The sequence below is a fragment of the Schistocerca americana genome, chromosome 2, assembly GCF_021461395.2.
Source record: "Schistocerca americana isolate TAMUIC-IGC-003095 chromosome 2, iqSchAmer2.1, whole genome shotgun sequence".
In the NCBI taxonomy this organism is placed as follows: Eukaryota; Metazoa; Arthropoda; class Insecta; order Orthoptera; family Acrididae; genus Schistocerca; species Schistocerca americana.
The window spans coordinates 1055336110-1055352756 of NC_060120.1; positions in this window are offsets into that span (position 1 = coordinate 1055336110).

Sequence of the window (16647 nt, forward strand, 5' to 3'; positions counted from 1 at the left end):
GAGAATAGAACTATATAAAGTGGATCAGAGTTTTAAAAATGTTGAATTCTGCGTTTTGTGCATCTGTTATGAGTGTAACAAGGGATTATGACTGCTATGAGCATATCGAAGAAGGCTATGAGGACGCTGAAGAGGATGAGGTCCCGAAGACCTCAGGGCATCGTTAACTGATGAAATCATGCAAAAGTGAAACAAATGAGTACGAACAGTGTGGCTGAAGCACGATCCGTGATGCCAATGAGTGTGTTGGCATATCAGTTGGCTCATGTCTTTTTTCAGGCGATCTGGATATGAAACGTGTGACACTAAAATTTCTCCCAAAAGTGTTGAATTTAGAAGAAAAGCAGTGGGAGGAAATTGTGATGTCGTCAGTCATACGATCACACCGCCGCCTGAGAGATCGATCCGCCGTATGCGATTCACTCGATAAGCGGATCAGATGAACGGCTGTGTTAGCCAAAGAGTACACAGCCACTCGCAGCACAGCCAGGCGCCGCTAGGCCACTTCATGTGCAGCAGCACGGTAGTGCAGTCGTGCCAGTCTACAGTTCGCAGCCGCGCTCAGTGGTCAGCCAGCGCCGATGTTAATCATCGTCTGCAGCTCAGTCATTGCTGCCATCGAGTTTTTGTAGCTCCGTTCCAAATTGATCTTCAAATTCACTGGATTCGACATTCAAGATTACGAGAGCTTAATTCGTCACTGCAAGATTCTATAGACGCTTAGTCTAGTCGCGGCTTCTATAACTGTCAACCAACTGATCTTGGACTACAGCAAAGTGAAGTAATAAATACTTTCTTATTTTGTACTCCTGCCAATTAATTGTATTTTCCCGTTGTAGCTACCAAGCAGTCTTAGCATAATAGAATCCACGTTTCCACCTCCTTGGCTACCTCATATTTGCCACCTCATGTTGATGGACTCGATTATGGTGGAAGATCGAGGGCCATCAAAAATCAACAACGGGACGAAGTCAATAGCGCTGCAGAACTAGTTAACCGTGTCGTAACCGGCGATGAAGCACAGGTTTATGGTTATGACGTCGAACCCAAAACTCTACTGCCCAGAGGAAGCATTCTGGATCGCCAAGACCTACAGAAGCTTGACAGTGCGCTCAAATATGAAAATTGTGCTTTCTGTTTTCTCTGCTTTGGATAGTTAAGTGCACATTGAGCTCTTTTTTACAAAATGAACGATGCATGAAGGGCGTTACTTTCGAGCTCAATTCCATTAGCGTGAACAGTCAGAAGAAAATGCCCAAATTTGGTGCGAAAGAATTCATGGCTTTTGTTCCACAATAATCTATAACACTGCAGTGACACCAAAACCTCCATTTTCGACTGACAGGGCCCCAGAGAATGTTTTATTTTGGGAATAAGTAAAGAAAATCTATAAAAAACGGCGTTTTACAAGTGCAGATAAGATTAAATCGCATCTTTGAGAGATCCAAAGCTCTCACAAAGACAGAGCCATAGAACTGCTTCCGGAATTTGAGAGAACATTTGCATAGATGTAGACTATCCATTGGAGATTATTTTGAACAGTAAAACTGATGTAGACGAATGCATAAAACTTTTTGCGGAAATTTAAAATTATGCCGTCACTTTCTGAAAACAGCTCGTAGTCACTCAACTCGATCCAACGTGAACTCGATGTAACTCCTGTCTCGGCAGATCTGGAGATTACTCACTATAGGGGTCTAAATGTTGTGTATCGTACTCTACTTGCATGAGACTCAAACAGGTTGCTAGAATTGCTTAGGATGAATGTCGCAATTATTCTCTACCCTAACTAATTGGTTTTGTGGTTTCCCCATCCTGTGACCATGTATGAAGCTGCAAACACAATATGTAATACAAGTAAGTATTCCACTTTAGTTTTTATGGTTAATGTCCCATCCAACCCAATGAAAGAGGGCATTTTCCAGTACGTGTTCCTAATGCTTTCAACACCAACCAGCGGAATGAGTATAACTTACTGTAAAACCAAGATCCTCCCATATTTCGTGTCGTAAACTGAATTTAAACACCAACACACAGCCTTTAATAGTAAAACTGTTTGAAATAACACTATTGGATTCTATTTCTTTCAATCTTTGTTTTCCAGATTGGGAAAGAAGTAATTTTTTTCCTGTCTCTTGAATGAACAGACACTGAAGAATTTTGATTTCGAACGTATTTACCTTTTCAACTCTAAAGTCAACGACTTTTGAGCGGTACAGATCGTTCCTTCAAAAACGTTATGTGGGAAATCGTTTCATACAATTCCTGTCAGGTTTATGTCATTGCGAGTAAGAAGAAAATATCTTTCCGCATTGGTGAACGAAGATTTGTTGTGAATCCTCGGTCAGCTTCTATATTCCTGTCACTTTTATTCATTTATTACATTTTACGTTTCCTACTCAAATTGGTGACCTCTATACGACAAACGTTTTCCCAGCTTGCAGTATTCCTATTTCTTTATTCAGCACAGCGTTACTTGCAGCCTGAAGATTCCACTTGGAAGTCTCCCTTTTACTTCAGCCATTCGACAACTCTGAAGAGTTTACGTATTACACAAATAAAAGACAATGAGTCAAACTGTCAAAATTCAGACAGAATAACTAAAAAATGAAGGCCATCAAGGCGCATGATCCACCAACTGAACTATATGAGGCGACAGTGAGAATATGTTGGCAGCAATGTTAACGCACATAGCTCAGGTATGACACCGACTCAAAAAAAAAAAAAAAAAAAAAAACTTTGAAAGACTGATTGTTCCGCTGTCGAAATGGAAGTGAGGAAATGGTGGTCACTGAACTCACGAAACTCCTGTCTCTGGGAAGCAATTTTGTGCTGACACCGTGTGCAGTGACAGCCCGTAGCCCAAACTTGGTGTGCTTATTGCCCTCTCACCGGGTGTGGTCGACAACGGCTGAGAGGCGGTATGTGGGACAGTCGCCCAAACTGCAGGGAACACGCAAAACGAGCTGAGGCTCAGCTGCGCAGGTGACGCAGCACTGCAGCGCCACGTAGGCCGAGCGAGGTGGCGCAGCGGTTAGTTAGCACACTGGCCTTCTTTTCGGGAGGGCGACGGTTCGAAATGACGTCCGGCTATCCTGAATTAGGTCTCCGTCATTTCCTTAAATCGCTTTAGGCAAATGCCGTGATGGTCTCTTTGAAAGTCCACGGCCGACTTCCTTCTCCATCCGTCCCTAATTCGATGGGATCGATCTCGTTGTTTGGTCCCCTCCCCCAAACCAACGCCATGCTGCCTGCGCAGAGCAGTGGCCACAGCAACCTGAGTCTGTATCTGTGTCAGCTTCGTTTCAGTGTAGGTAATGAGCGTCCTGAGGTCCTAAAAGAGTACCAGGCAGGGTACCGGCAGACGACCCCACCTGTTTACTACCTTTACTAACCGGACGACCGAGACTCGGGTAAGAGACTTCGAATCAGCCCTCGGCGAGGAACTGGGAGTGTGCGACACATGCCGTTAACGCAGCTGACCCTAACGAACGAAATGCGTTAACCTGCAAAGAACTTTACTGCAACAAAACTGAAGTCTATATGATAATTACTTGAAACCTTCAGCTGCCGACAGGTGTTGTCGATATACCAGCTGATAATATGTGCCCCGACCGGGACTCGAACCTGGGATTTCCTGCTTACATAGAGGTATATCGACAACACCTGTCGGCAGATGAGGGTTTCAATTAATTATCATTTATTCTAGAGAAGCTGCACGGTCATCAATGGTATCTGCTCTTTTGAGAACATTTACTATCTTCATATAAAACTTAAGTCAACGTGATAATATTCTTGATATCTTAAGTCACCCGGAGCAACGACAATTCGCGAGGGCGTGTTGAAAAGCAATTCCTCCAAATTTTTATCCTGTTCTCAATATTGGTTTGAGGTATTATGGGTCATGCCTATTACTCAGTCGACTTTCCCACTTCGATACCGCAAGTTGCAATCCTGTGCCGCTAAATCGCTCCGAATTGTCGCATCTAACGCTTAACGTAACTACGTCGGTGAGTCAGAAACAGCGTGCCGTAATCGAGTTTCGAATCCGAACACTTCGTCCACGAGTGCAGCACCCTCTCCCTCAGCATGACAATGTCAGACACACACACAAGCGCTGCGACATCTGCAGCAATCCAGTGCCTTGATTACACTGTCATCGGCCATGCTTCAGAGAGTCTCGTCTTGGTCCCATACGATTTTCATATGCTTCAAAAAGTTAAAGAACAAAAGAACACCTTCGACGACCCCAATTTCATAGCTATGAAAAGGTGTAAGCAGAGGTGAGGTTGCGGCTTCGTCAACAACGTCAAACATTCAACAGTATCAAAAAATTGGTGACTCGGGGGGAGAAATATGTTCGTCACGAAGGTGACTAGGTTGAGAACTAAACATGTAGACATGAAGTGTAAAATTTAGAATGTTAATAAAGTTTGTTTCGTTCGAAAATAGTTAAGACTTTTCACAATAAGTATTCCGAGGTATTACCTTTCAGAACGCCCTCGTATATCAGAGCTTACGATCGCTGGAGTTGTAACACGAGTTTGGAATCAGAACACAACAGACTCCAGAGAGAGCTCCAGTGGAAATTGTAGATCTCTGCTGTTACGGGCTCGGAAACTTCTGTTATTTCCTCTATTCTGGTAGGCCTTTTGGGACTTATCGTTATGGAGCTGAGGCACCAGGAAGCTTTCCATTCCCACTTGGCCGCTGCCACTCGTTGATGCTTGCCAGCATCGCCGCCAGGTGGTAAACCTACCGACACGATGGTGTAAGATAGCCTGTTGTGGTCTGAATGTTTACTTCCAAATATTAAGACACCCACGGAAAGAGTATCTGAGCTCTTACAAGACCAGCTGCCGCTGACAACTCAATCAAATCTTACGTTGCTCGAATTGCAAGTTTTGGAGACATTCATGCTAGGCGTGTGCATATGTATTCTACTCAATTTATGTAGCTTATTATATTTTTCATTTAACTGCAACTGATGCTAGAAAATACCATATGTGGTACTAAAAGCCTCGGGAGGTGTAACAAAACCGAAGCCATCCAATGTTATCCGTAGCATATACACGGCTGAAAATTATTTAAACCAATAAGCTCTGGGAGGTTGTATGGGACACCAAAACCAACATTTTCCTCTAATGCCATAACTACCTATGTGGATTTTTCAATCCGGTAGAGAGCGGGATCGGTCACAGCACTCATACAATATTGCATAACATAGCGGAATGAATGATGTAAGAAAGCAGTTGTTAACCCATCTCACTTACAGCGAGTGCACAACCTGGAACCAGATGAATGTCCGGTCAGAGTACTGTTTTCGCAGTGTCAGATACATCCCACATTTCTAACCTTTGTGCTGTTTACAGATGAAACAACGTCCGGGCATGATGGGTTCTTCAACATCCAAAATTCGCATAATGATAATCCACATGCCACATTTGTGGTTCTACGTGAATGTGAGGACAGATGTTGTTGCTGACTGTTTAATGGGGCCATATCTCCTACCAAGGCCATCAAATGACAGGCATTATTACAATTTCCTCGCCAGAGCATTTCCAGAAATACTGAGTGATGGGCGATTCGTTACGAGACAGCGCACATGGTTCAACATGACGGGGCTCCATAACATTTCACTCGTCCTCTGCGCCATCCTCTTGAACCGACTCCTCCGGAAAGTGGACTGGTGCTATGCCATGGCCTACCCGATTCCCTATTTGACTCGACTGCAATTTTTTGTGTGACGAGAGATGTGCAACGTTGTTTACAAAACGCCTTTTGAATGAGAAGAGGATTAGGTTGCCGGGTATTAGCCGCGTCAGTCGGAATTAACGATACCCATGCAGTCTGTGACCGTGTTAGAACACGACCGACTGATGAAACCCCTGTTTACAAGTCAATGGTGACATTTTTGAATTTATACTGCAATTCAAGTAACTGTGTTGTGTTAACGTTATTGTCTTCACAGGAAAATACATTCGAAAAGTGTTTTCATTCTCCTAGGCAACCTCCCAGATTTTGTTAGTTTGATTAATTTTCATGCAGAGGAAAGTCCCCTTACCGGATTACAAAAATTCTCAGAGCAAGATATGACATGACAGAAAAATGCTTGTTTCGGTGTTTCGTGCAACCTCTAAGAGCCTGTCGTTTTAAATATGTACCCTGTATAATGTCAACGTTGAAGCTCAACATTTAGCTGAAACAAATATATTTTACATAACACACTGTCAAAGAACTTAAACTTTTTAGGATGATTAGTTTCAGAAGCTATATTACAAGTATTTGACAGAAAATGTGAGTAAATGTGGGGGAGGATAACTTCGCGTTCATAAAATGAGCAGTAATGCGAGATGACATTTCATGTTTGATAACGGTAGGAGAAAGAACGATAGGAGTTCACAAGAGTACATATATTTATTTTATTGCTTGGTCAATGGCATCTGAAATTTTTGAAACATGTTCCTGTAATCAGGAAAGACATACGACTGATAAAAGAACTCTACACAAGGCAGGAAGTGGGAAGGTAACGACTGTCAAGACGAAAGGAATGGGACAGTTACTTGAAGAGGTGTTAGACAAAGCTGTTGTTCATAACCAATGCTTTTCAATATTTCTGCTCTAAAACTAACGTACAATGTGTTAGAAAAAGCAAGAGGCGTAACAGTAGGAAGCAAAAGGTTAAACATAGCTAAACATGCAGATTAATAGCAGTGTGGGAGAACAAGAGGGAAGACTACTATTAAAGTTATGAAGAATCATAGAAGTGTGGGTAAATGTAGTGAAGACCAAACTTTTCGAAATCACCAACCATGAAGCTTCCACTAGAACAAAATTGAGAAGAAATGACTTACGTATTCTGGAACTTCGGTGACAGAAAGTGGAAGATGTGTGGAGGAATAAGAAGTAGAATATCGATACGTCAAAGACAATTTGAAGAAGTGAAAGATTTAGTGACAGCAAAAACAATTCTGATAGAAGACAGGTATACCGCAAGTGTTTTGTCTGGAGTGTAAATGAATAACGGATAATAAAGAGAAAAAGAGAGAATTTGGACTGTGTTTCTGACGAAAAATGTTTGAAACCGATATAATAGGTCCGAGTACGTACTTCTAAGAAGGGGAGAGGAAAGGAAAGTAATAGAAATTATAAATCTGAGGGTACAATTTTTCGTGTGACATACATTGCGAAGAAATGGCTTGGAAAGAGGAGTCATGGAAGGAAAGGTCACAAGAAAGAGAAGACGAGGGAAGAGGAAGCCTGGAGAACATTAAAATAAACGAAGTCATCAGAATATTGAGGACAAGGCATAGGACAAAGGTAAGTGGAGGGCGTCCATTCGATATCAAAGAAGCAATAATTGTCACATCGAAGTGCTTATTTCAGTCACTTAGCTACTTTAAACGGCGATCGATACATACGATTATCAACAAGAGCGCGCTACAGAACTTACCGCTACTGTCTTATTTGTCAGTCACAAAAATTGTGAAGGAGATAGCTACAATGAAATTTAAAATGTAGCGCGCGTCGCTGCAGTCCAAAGTAGGCAAATTCAAAAGCTAAGCGGTCCATTCCGTGTTAGCGGTTACACGACGAATGTAATCTTTTTAGACAGGAAATTAAGACCGTTCGCTAGAAATCTCCTAAGTGAGATTGATAAACAAGTGCAATCACACAGAAATCACTAGGATTTTTCTACGCTGATGGTAATGAACTTGCCCGCATTTCCATAAAGTCCAGGTTACCCTAGCAGAACAGTCAGTCACTCTACACAGTTATGTCAATAAATGAATACTCTACCCTGACATCAATGTAACTGAAGGTCTCTAGAACAGGCAAACGAACTTCAAATTCTTTATGTCCAATTTGTGTCACCCTCTCGGTCTCAACCACTCTAATTCCTCGACTATCACTCTCGTTTCAGCTCTCTTCCACGGAAAACAGGGCTACAAAAATTAAGAATAATGCATCACTAATATTGAAAATTCCGTAGAACGTTTAAGGACTCTACAAATTATGGATATCTTCTGTTAAGCTGGTCTTTTGTGTTGCGGATTGTCACACAATATGAACTGAAAACCAACGTTTTAAATCTGTGACACATACCGGGAACGTAATATCACCCGCTACATTGGTCAGCCTGTTCCGAGTGAACTAAATGCACCGCGACAACAAAGAAGCAGAGTTCTGCTCAGGTGGTGTAGAAAAATAGCGTCCGATGTACATATACTCATCAATCAAATATTGTTCCCTCTCCAAGGTAACAGACTGTGTTTGAGATATCATCCTTTCTGCCACAGTAAACATCTGTACGATAAAAGGAATGGGAAAACCCCTTATGCTGTGAGTGCTTTGAGCAGTAAAATCTGGATCCATCAGAATGGATTTCACTGTCGATAAGGGCCAAGCACGGGCCCTCGTTGCAAACTAGATATCATTCATTCTGCAGAAGGCTTCCGAGAGCCGCCCAAAGATGCCGGCAGGTGGACCGGAGATGTAGTACTACTGCGTCACCTGGAATTCGTTCATGATGGCATGGCGAGCTGTCCACAGCTAAACGATGCCTTGGGAATTCATCGTTGGCTGTTTGGCGTACTACTACATATGTGTTTTAATGGTTCTGTTAGAAGTAAGTAACAGTAAAAAGTTGTCATGTGGAATGTCGATAAGTCAGATGCTACGAATGAATTGGAGGTAAGTGAGATGACTGTCTGTAGATTATAAACTGGTCTCTGGAGGTCCATCGATGCGGTACTGTGCAATTTCTGTCAGCTAACAGGTGGTAAGAGAAGTGAGTGGTTCCATTTAGGTATGCCAAAGATCGCCCTGTGAATGAAGTTGTGGATTTAATATGTTTATCGTTGTGTACTATCCTACAGAAATACCGGAGGTGGACCACATCCCACTCTTCGACAAATACGTGACATACGACCACGTAGACGCGTGGCAACAGCAGCTGCACCGTGGGACAGGAGTTGTTGTGATCTTTCCTGCCACTCAGCGACAATGGACTAAGAGACACAGAGGACGGAAACCGTAGCTTCTACATGTGGTTGATGCACATGCGTTCCACATTTAAATCTATATATCCAGCAATCAATAGTAGAGTGTTTGGCGGAGTGTACTGTGAGTGAGTTTCGATGCCTTTCGCGTACTTAGCGAGGGAAAATGGTTATCTCTATGTTCACGACCTGATTTCAGTTAACTTTCTTTAATGGTCCCTACGCGATATGTAGAATTTTCCAGGAGAACTGGTGCAGATTACTTATCCAACATCGGTCCTTTGACTTTATCCGACAGAGTTCCGGCAAAATAACGTCTCCCTTTTGCCACAGATTGTCATTTAAATTCCTCGAGCATCCCGGTAAAGGCTATACCGATATCTTAAAATCCCAGTAGATCACATCTGAATTCGTTGCATGTCTGAAACTTCCCTGAACCTTTTCAACAAACTGACGTCTCCCTTCCGCTTTCCCTCCTCCTCATTTCTACATGTTTATCCTATTTAGTTTTGTTCTTTAGTGTTACTCTAAAATATTTGAAGGTTGTGACATACTCCAAATCTACGTCCCCTCCATCCCCCCCCACCCCCAACCCCCCACCCCCGCCAATAATCTTGTGTCGGGTGTTCCGACACCACTCGGTTCGTTATCTTTGTCTTACTCACTATCTTGCATTTATCGACATTAAAAAAAGAGCTGTCGTTCTTTGCGCATAGTGGAAATCTTCCTTGTGCATTTGCTGGCAGCTGTCTAACACCGATATTCTCCCTGTAGGCAACAGCTACTTCAGCGAATAATATGATAACGTTGCTGACCCTAGCCTCAAACGTCTAGGAGCGACAGAACACCTCGTGGGGAACGACTTCTGTTAGGGACAAAACGTTTGCTGTAATTTTCTGTCGCCTCTAGACGTCCTTTTATATTGGTTATTCCCCTAAGAGGTAGGAGGCCGTAGCTACCCTGCAATGTGTGTGTGTCTTGTGTGTTGCCTATAATCCAGTAGTGTGCGTGAAAGAGGTGTATCTATGTACACATTCCACATGTCAGCGTATCGTGCATTCCTAATGGTACCACGTAGCACTACTAGTAATTTATTCTCTTGTTTCGCTTGAAAATTGAATTAGAAAAAAAAGACACTTGAAAACCTCCGTCAGAGCCGAATTTTATCGTCGTGATCCTTGCGTGTACAATGGCGGCAGTAGAATCGCTCTGCAGTCAGCATCAAATACAGGTCTTCTAAATTTCCAACACAGTGCGTCGTGAAAACAGCGTGTTCTTCCGTAGAGGCTTTTACATTTGAGTTCAGGAAGCATCTACGTAATACTTGTGTTCTGACAGAACCTACCGGTAGCAAACTTAGCAGCACGCTTATGGATTGCTGCGAGGTCTTCATTTAATCCGACCTGTTGCGGATCCCAAACACTCGTACGGTACTGAAGAACAGGTCGCTATTGCGATCTGTACGCAGTCTTCTTTATGAGAAAGCTACACCTTTCCAAAATTCTTACAATGAAACGGAGCCTAGCATTCGCCTTCACCACTAGCAACCTGAATTGCTCATCCATTTCCAACGTTACACTTAGATATTTAACTGATGTGACTGTGTCAAGCAGCAACTTACTAATTCTGTATTCGAACGTTGCAGTATTGTTTTTCACACTGATTTCCAGTAACTTTCGTTTTTCTACATTTAGAGCAAGCTGCCATTCATCACACCAACTAGAAATTCTGTCCAAGTTATCTTGCATACTCCTACAGTAACTCAGCGACGACACCATCCCTTACACCACAGTGTCAATCATAAACAGCCATAAATTGCTGCTTTCGCTATCCGTCAGATCATTTATGTATACAGAAAATAAGAGCGGTCCTGTCACACTTCCCTGGGGCATTCCTGACGATACCCATGTATCCGATGAAAAGTCGCCGCCAAGGACAGCGCACTGGGTTCTATTATGTAAAGATTCTTCGAGCCATTCACATATCTGGAAACCTAACCCTTATTCTCTGACTTAGTCAACAGTCTCCAAAGGGCACCTTGTCATGTATGCAGTACTACTCATTAGTTGACCATGCTACCACAGTGAAATTTCGTCTTCCCAGGGCTGACGAATTCTTAATGTCGCCAAAATGCGTCGGCGAACATTTTGTCTCTAACAAAAATCGTTTTCCATGACGTGATATATCACACCTAGACGTTTGACGCAGAGACGTTGATATACCTTGAACACATACCAAGAAATTTGGAGGTACTATTACATTTCTTTGGGACGCATCCGATTTTACTTCCGCATCTGTTTAATGTGTGTCGCAGATGTCTAAACGCTTCTTTGTAACGACTCTTCATGATCGACTGACTTGGAGAAACTGGAATCTACACGACTAAACAGAGAGTTTATTCCATTTGCTTACCATACTTAAAACTCTGTAATCCCTTGGTGTAAGTATTAAATGGTTTGCTGAGTGTTCTAAGTTCAGAGTAAAGAAATTATATGTACGTAGGATTAAGAATAAATCCAGTAGAAAATATCTCCAGAAGGGAAAGTGACTCAGATGCAGAGACTCCACTCTGATCAAACATACCATCAGGTTAAGACTATGTGCCTATAGACGAAGCGAAGTCTCTAGGTCCAGTAGGAATCCGGCACAATCTTTTAAGGATGTTTTGGCAGCAAATAACTTCCGACTACACAGATACTGAAATACGTCAGTTTCAAGCTTCCCGTACAGCAGGATCCTTCATCCCTATTCTGGCATCAGTCCATGCGAAACAAATTTGGCAGCCTTTCGTATCCTACATTTGCGCGGCAGATAATCCGCCAGTGGTTAATCGTAGAGATAAAGAACACAACGCTGCGGCTGCTGCGTCGACCGGCTCTCGTGTGACTTCTAGTGTTGCCCACGTTTTTAATCCCGTATTGAGGTTGAGTGGTCATGTCAAATGTTTATATTCTCTGTGTGCAATCAGATTCCGCTCTCTTCCTGAGCCTGAATAAATGCGCTAATTTTGACATTGAATGTGCTATGAAGAAACTTCTTAGGATATGACGCCCAGTCGCATTTATGCACTTATAGCCTGTCTCTGAAGTTAGCAGGCCGTTTCTTGCCTCTCGTTCTGAGAAAGAAGCCGTTCACCAATCAAGCGACTCGCCTTTCAAGCTTACTTCTCTCTTACGAGACATACAACAGTGACATGAACTATTGCAACTAATTTGCATGACTAGTACGGTGAATTAATTCCTAGAATGAGTACGTTTTGAGCTTACACTTTCCTGTCTGTACCACTTGACAAGTTTTCATTTAATATATTATGTCACGAATATGTCGGCTACTGCCATCCCCACATCCCACAAACCTTAGAACTTGTAAAGCGGAAGTCAGTGCCAGTTGCAATGCGACTTATAACAAAGTGTGATGTAACGATGAAGCTGATATCCCGTTTGGGAAAACTGAAACTCACCCACAATTTCGTTTTGCCGATTCTAAGTTTGGTGGGATCTGATAATGACAGTAGCCAACACATGTGATGACGTAATGTAATAAATAAAAGACAATTTACTGGTATAAACAGCGTTCTTTGGAGAAAATAACTTGCTCGTTGAGTTACATTCAATCGCAGTGCTTGTGTTGGTGACAACATTACTACAGTCGGACAAGGCCATTCATCGTGGGAGCATACGGCGCCAGTAACGAGCCACGGTGTCAATCATCGTGCAACCACACAGCGTCATTGTGGTTGCCCAGACACTATCATCGTATAAGCCCATAGCATTCTGCTAAGACCTTTGTCTAATATGTCACAAATATCAGATAGATGAAGTTAGTGGAGCGAGAAACTGTTGGCTAAACTTGCAAAACGCGCGCGGATGTCTTGAAAGAACATGTCGGGGAAGGAGAACCTTAAGCTGCGAATGACGTAGCGAACATGATACCAAATGAATGTAGCAATATTGTAGAATAATTTGCATAAATTTATTTCTAGAGAGCGTCTAATGAATATCTCTGTTTTCTGAATCCGTCATAGTGTGTGGCCCCTCTCTATACATTTTCCGTTTTCTTTTGTACGCAAAAGACGGATTGCCGAAAACGGTGTCCTTGTTCTAGGATGGCATGGACGGTTATGTCGTCTTCAGTGGTGTCCGCTAGCAAGAGCTCAAACAGGGAACAAGAGCTCCACCGAGGATCATCCTCGTAGTAGGACAGCAAAACCTAGACCCTGATGATGTTGTCTATCCCTTTGACAACATTCTTCTTCGTTTCATGTTCTTCTTCTTCTTCTTCCGTATCCTGATGGACCGATTATATCTTCCCTTCGCAGTGTTTAGCAACGTAGGTTGTTTTGTCATTGACTTTCAAAATATCGACTTTAGTGCATCTTATAGACATATCTGGGCAAGTCAATAGGTGGTCCAAGTCCTGTACTGCTACGCGTTCACACCTATCGCTATCACTGTAATCCCATTCAAATAGGTTTCATGTAACTCTATGCCTCCAAGTACAGAGCGGTGGCGAAAAATCTTGAATAATCTGAACTCTGGGAGCGCTTGCTGATAGTATGAGGTAACGGCAGCCGAGATGTTCCGCACGGGTACTGGAGTCTGCTTTCTATGAGGTTGCCCCTTAGAGGGTAATATAGAGCGTAACGTGATCAGTGTTTGATGCAAAAATGACTCTCAAGAAGACCCGAAGTTTTAGGACACAGATGATCCCTCAACAGAAGTTGTGGTCTTTTGCCAGACATAATTTTTTGTAGCAGAGCGATCGTCGCCTGTCTGTCTAATACAGATGAACCCGGTTACATTAGTAGATGAGGGATTAAAACCCAGAGAGGTGCCGTCATTTCGTCGTATGCAACTAGCTGACTAGTGTGCGTCCGTTTATTCATCATAGCTGTTTCTTCCATAGTACACGTTTCTCGAAAATTTTATTGCGTGGATTTACCTGACAAGAGTGATCGAACGTCGAGTCACAACGGGACGTCCCTGATGCGCACGACAAAACAAATAAGCCAAAACACCTCAAAGATTGAGGCTGTTTCTTTGCGAAATGATTTTGTCGTAGGTGTGACTGTGTTTTCTGGCTAACATCCTTCTGATTTGTGACAGGCAACACCGCTGAATTGTATCACTGAATATTTGTGGCTTTGTGTGACACTAGTAATTATTACAACGTGACAGTTTTCAGAAATCACCACATTCTTCCATAGATTTACAACAAATAACGAGTATTTCTGGAGAGGGCAGTCTAAAATTAGGATAGACATTTTCCTTCAAATTAACAACATGCTCTTAGAACAACGACACTGGTTGCCATCATACATTTATCTGAATGCTGACAAATAAACTCCAGCAAGTCTCAGTTGTCAAACAAATGCCAAGACAGTACTTGTCGGTTACCTTCTCGGACGGCTGTGTGGTGGAAGGTAGCACGTGACAGGCGCGCCGCCCTGACAGGCTGCATACAGCGCACGTAGAGAGAAATACTGCACGCGACTCACTGTGTCCCCGCCACGTGACGCGACGCGGACCTACAGTACGACTCGTGCTTTTCTCGTCACGTCACGAGCCCGGAACTCAGCAGCGCGCTGTGCGACACACGTCCGCCCAGCTCGGCGGTCGCGACGCGACTGCCCGCTGCCGCGCCCCACAAGGCGTCGGCTGGCGACGCGGCGCTCGGCGCATGCGCGGCGCGATCCGGCCGGCGGGGTCGGCGCAGCCGGCGTATTCCAGGCCGGCGGTGGGGGTGAGGGTGGCAGATTAATAGCGGCTTTCGCTCACCGCTGCTGCCGCCGACTCGCCGTCCCACCCGCTGCAACAAATTCTTCTGCAGCACTGCCTGATTGGGTGGACGCTGCCCTAATGAAACACGTAAACCTGCCGGGCAGACAAACGTGGCACACAGGGAGAGTTTGTATATTTTACTGCAGACCTGGCGTACTAAATGGTAATAATCCTACATAGTAAAACGTCGCTCACAGGTCAGAAAATTATCGAGGCATCAATTCCACAAGTCATGGTTGCAAAATACTTACACTAATCCTTTACAGAAGAATGGAAAAGCACAGAAGCTGACTTCGGGGAAAGTCAGTTTGGAATTAAAGTTCAGGGAGAAGAAATAAAAATCCTGAGGTTTTCCGAGGACATCGTAATTCTATCAGAGACGGCAAAGGACTTGGAGCTGCAATTGAACGGAATGTCTTCAAAAGAGGATATAAGATGAACATCAACAAAAGCAAAAAGAGGGTAATGGAATGTTGTAACTAATCTGTTTCTACGGGTTATTACGTTATTATTGAGAATGGAAATGCTTACTGATTGTGAAATCAACGCGAGAAGATTAGGGTCGCCACTGACTCTAATCATACAACTAATCAAAGGTTTGCCCGAGTCGGAAAATAAATTGATTTGATCACAGACCAAAAATAGGGGATGCGATGTAATTAATAGTATTGCCCCCACTGTTCATGAGAATCAAACATTTAAAATAAAATAGAAAATGCATGAACACTGTGCATAAGATCAGCTCCCAGCAACACACCTGAAAATAAGACTTAATCTAAAGCATTTGTTTTAAAATGAAAGGGGAGACTAATCACTGGACCTGTGCGTAAGGAAACGCGTTGCATGTGCTAACGGGAAAGCTACGAGGTGAGTGGCTTAGGTGCAAAAACGTAACCTCGGAATACAATAGATAATTGTGGATAAAATCATTTATTCCTAAGATATAGATGTGAGGCATGCACACAGTTCCTGATAACATTAATTCCTAACACATTAAAGAAAAGCATCGATACATTCACTGTTATAATCTACACCTAAAATCATTGGTGTGAATCAATCATACAACTGCTGTTGCCTGATAACTGATCGCAATAACTCGTGAAACGGTACACGATTCGCAGTACACCCGTGTGCTCACGTGTTTTGTGGAGACGCATTTTCTAGGTATAGTGGCCAAGTTGCAACAACATCAGAGCACACAATCATGAACAGTTAACATTCTTTAAAACAAACATGAGATCGGACAGTTACTGGTGACGGTAGCCCAACAAACTCTAATGTTCTACCACGTGGTTGCCTCCCCATGGACGAAAGATACGTAAAGCAAGGAAAATTTACGAGAAGGCAAAGCTATTAATATTTAGAAAAATAAAAGCTTATACAGGCGCAGCTGAAGGCAAACAGACATACATACAGAAGCGAGTGCTCACTTCTTATCGACACCTTTGTGTGGCGCTCTTCCGGCGGATCATAGTCTGCTATACAAATTTAATAAAAGAAAAATCTGCCAAAGTTTTGCATTTCTTGCTACGACAAGGCAAAGCAATCTTTCAGAGTTGAAAAGCGAGATCAAAAGCTAACAGCTCTCGTCTCGCCAAGTAACAACGCGCTACGCGGTCAGTCAAACTCACACTTCTTCGACTGGAGCACAACTGTGGACGCTTCCCGTACCGGTTGCAGACTTCCTCCCTTTTTCTTCTCCAGCGTTTTCCACGCTCCCCGTGGCGCGGAAAACCCAAAGATGCCATTTACGCCACCAACCTAACGCAGGTGGATTTCTCACAAGTAGCGCAAACCTCTTTGCCTACTTGACCACTACGAGAGTTGGCTATTCTGTACAACTGCTGCTGAATCTGTACGACTAT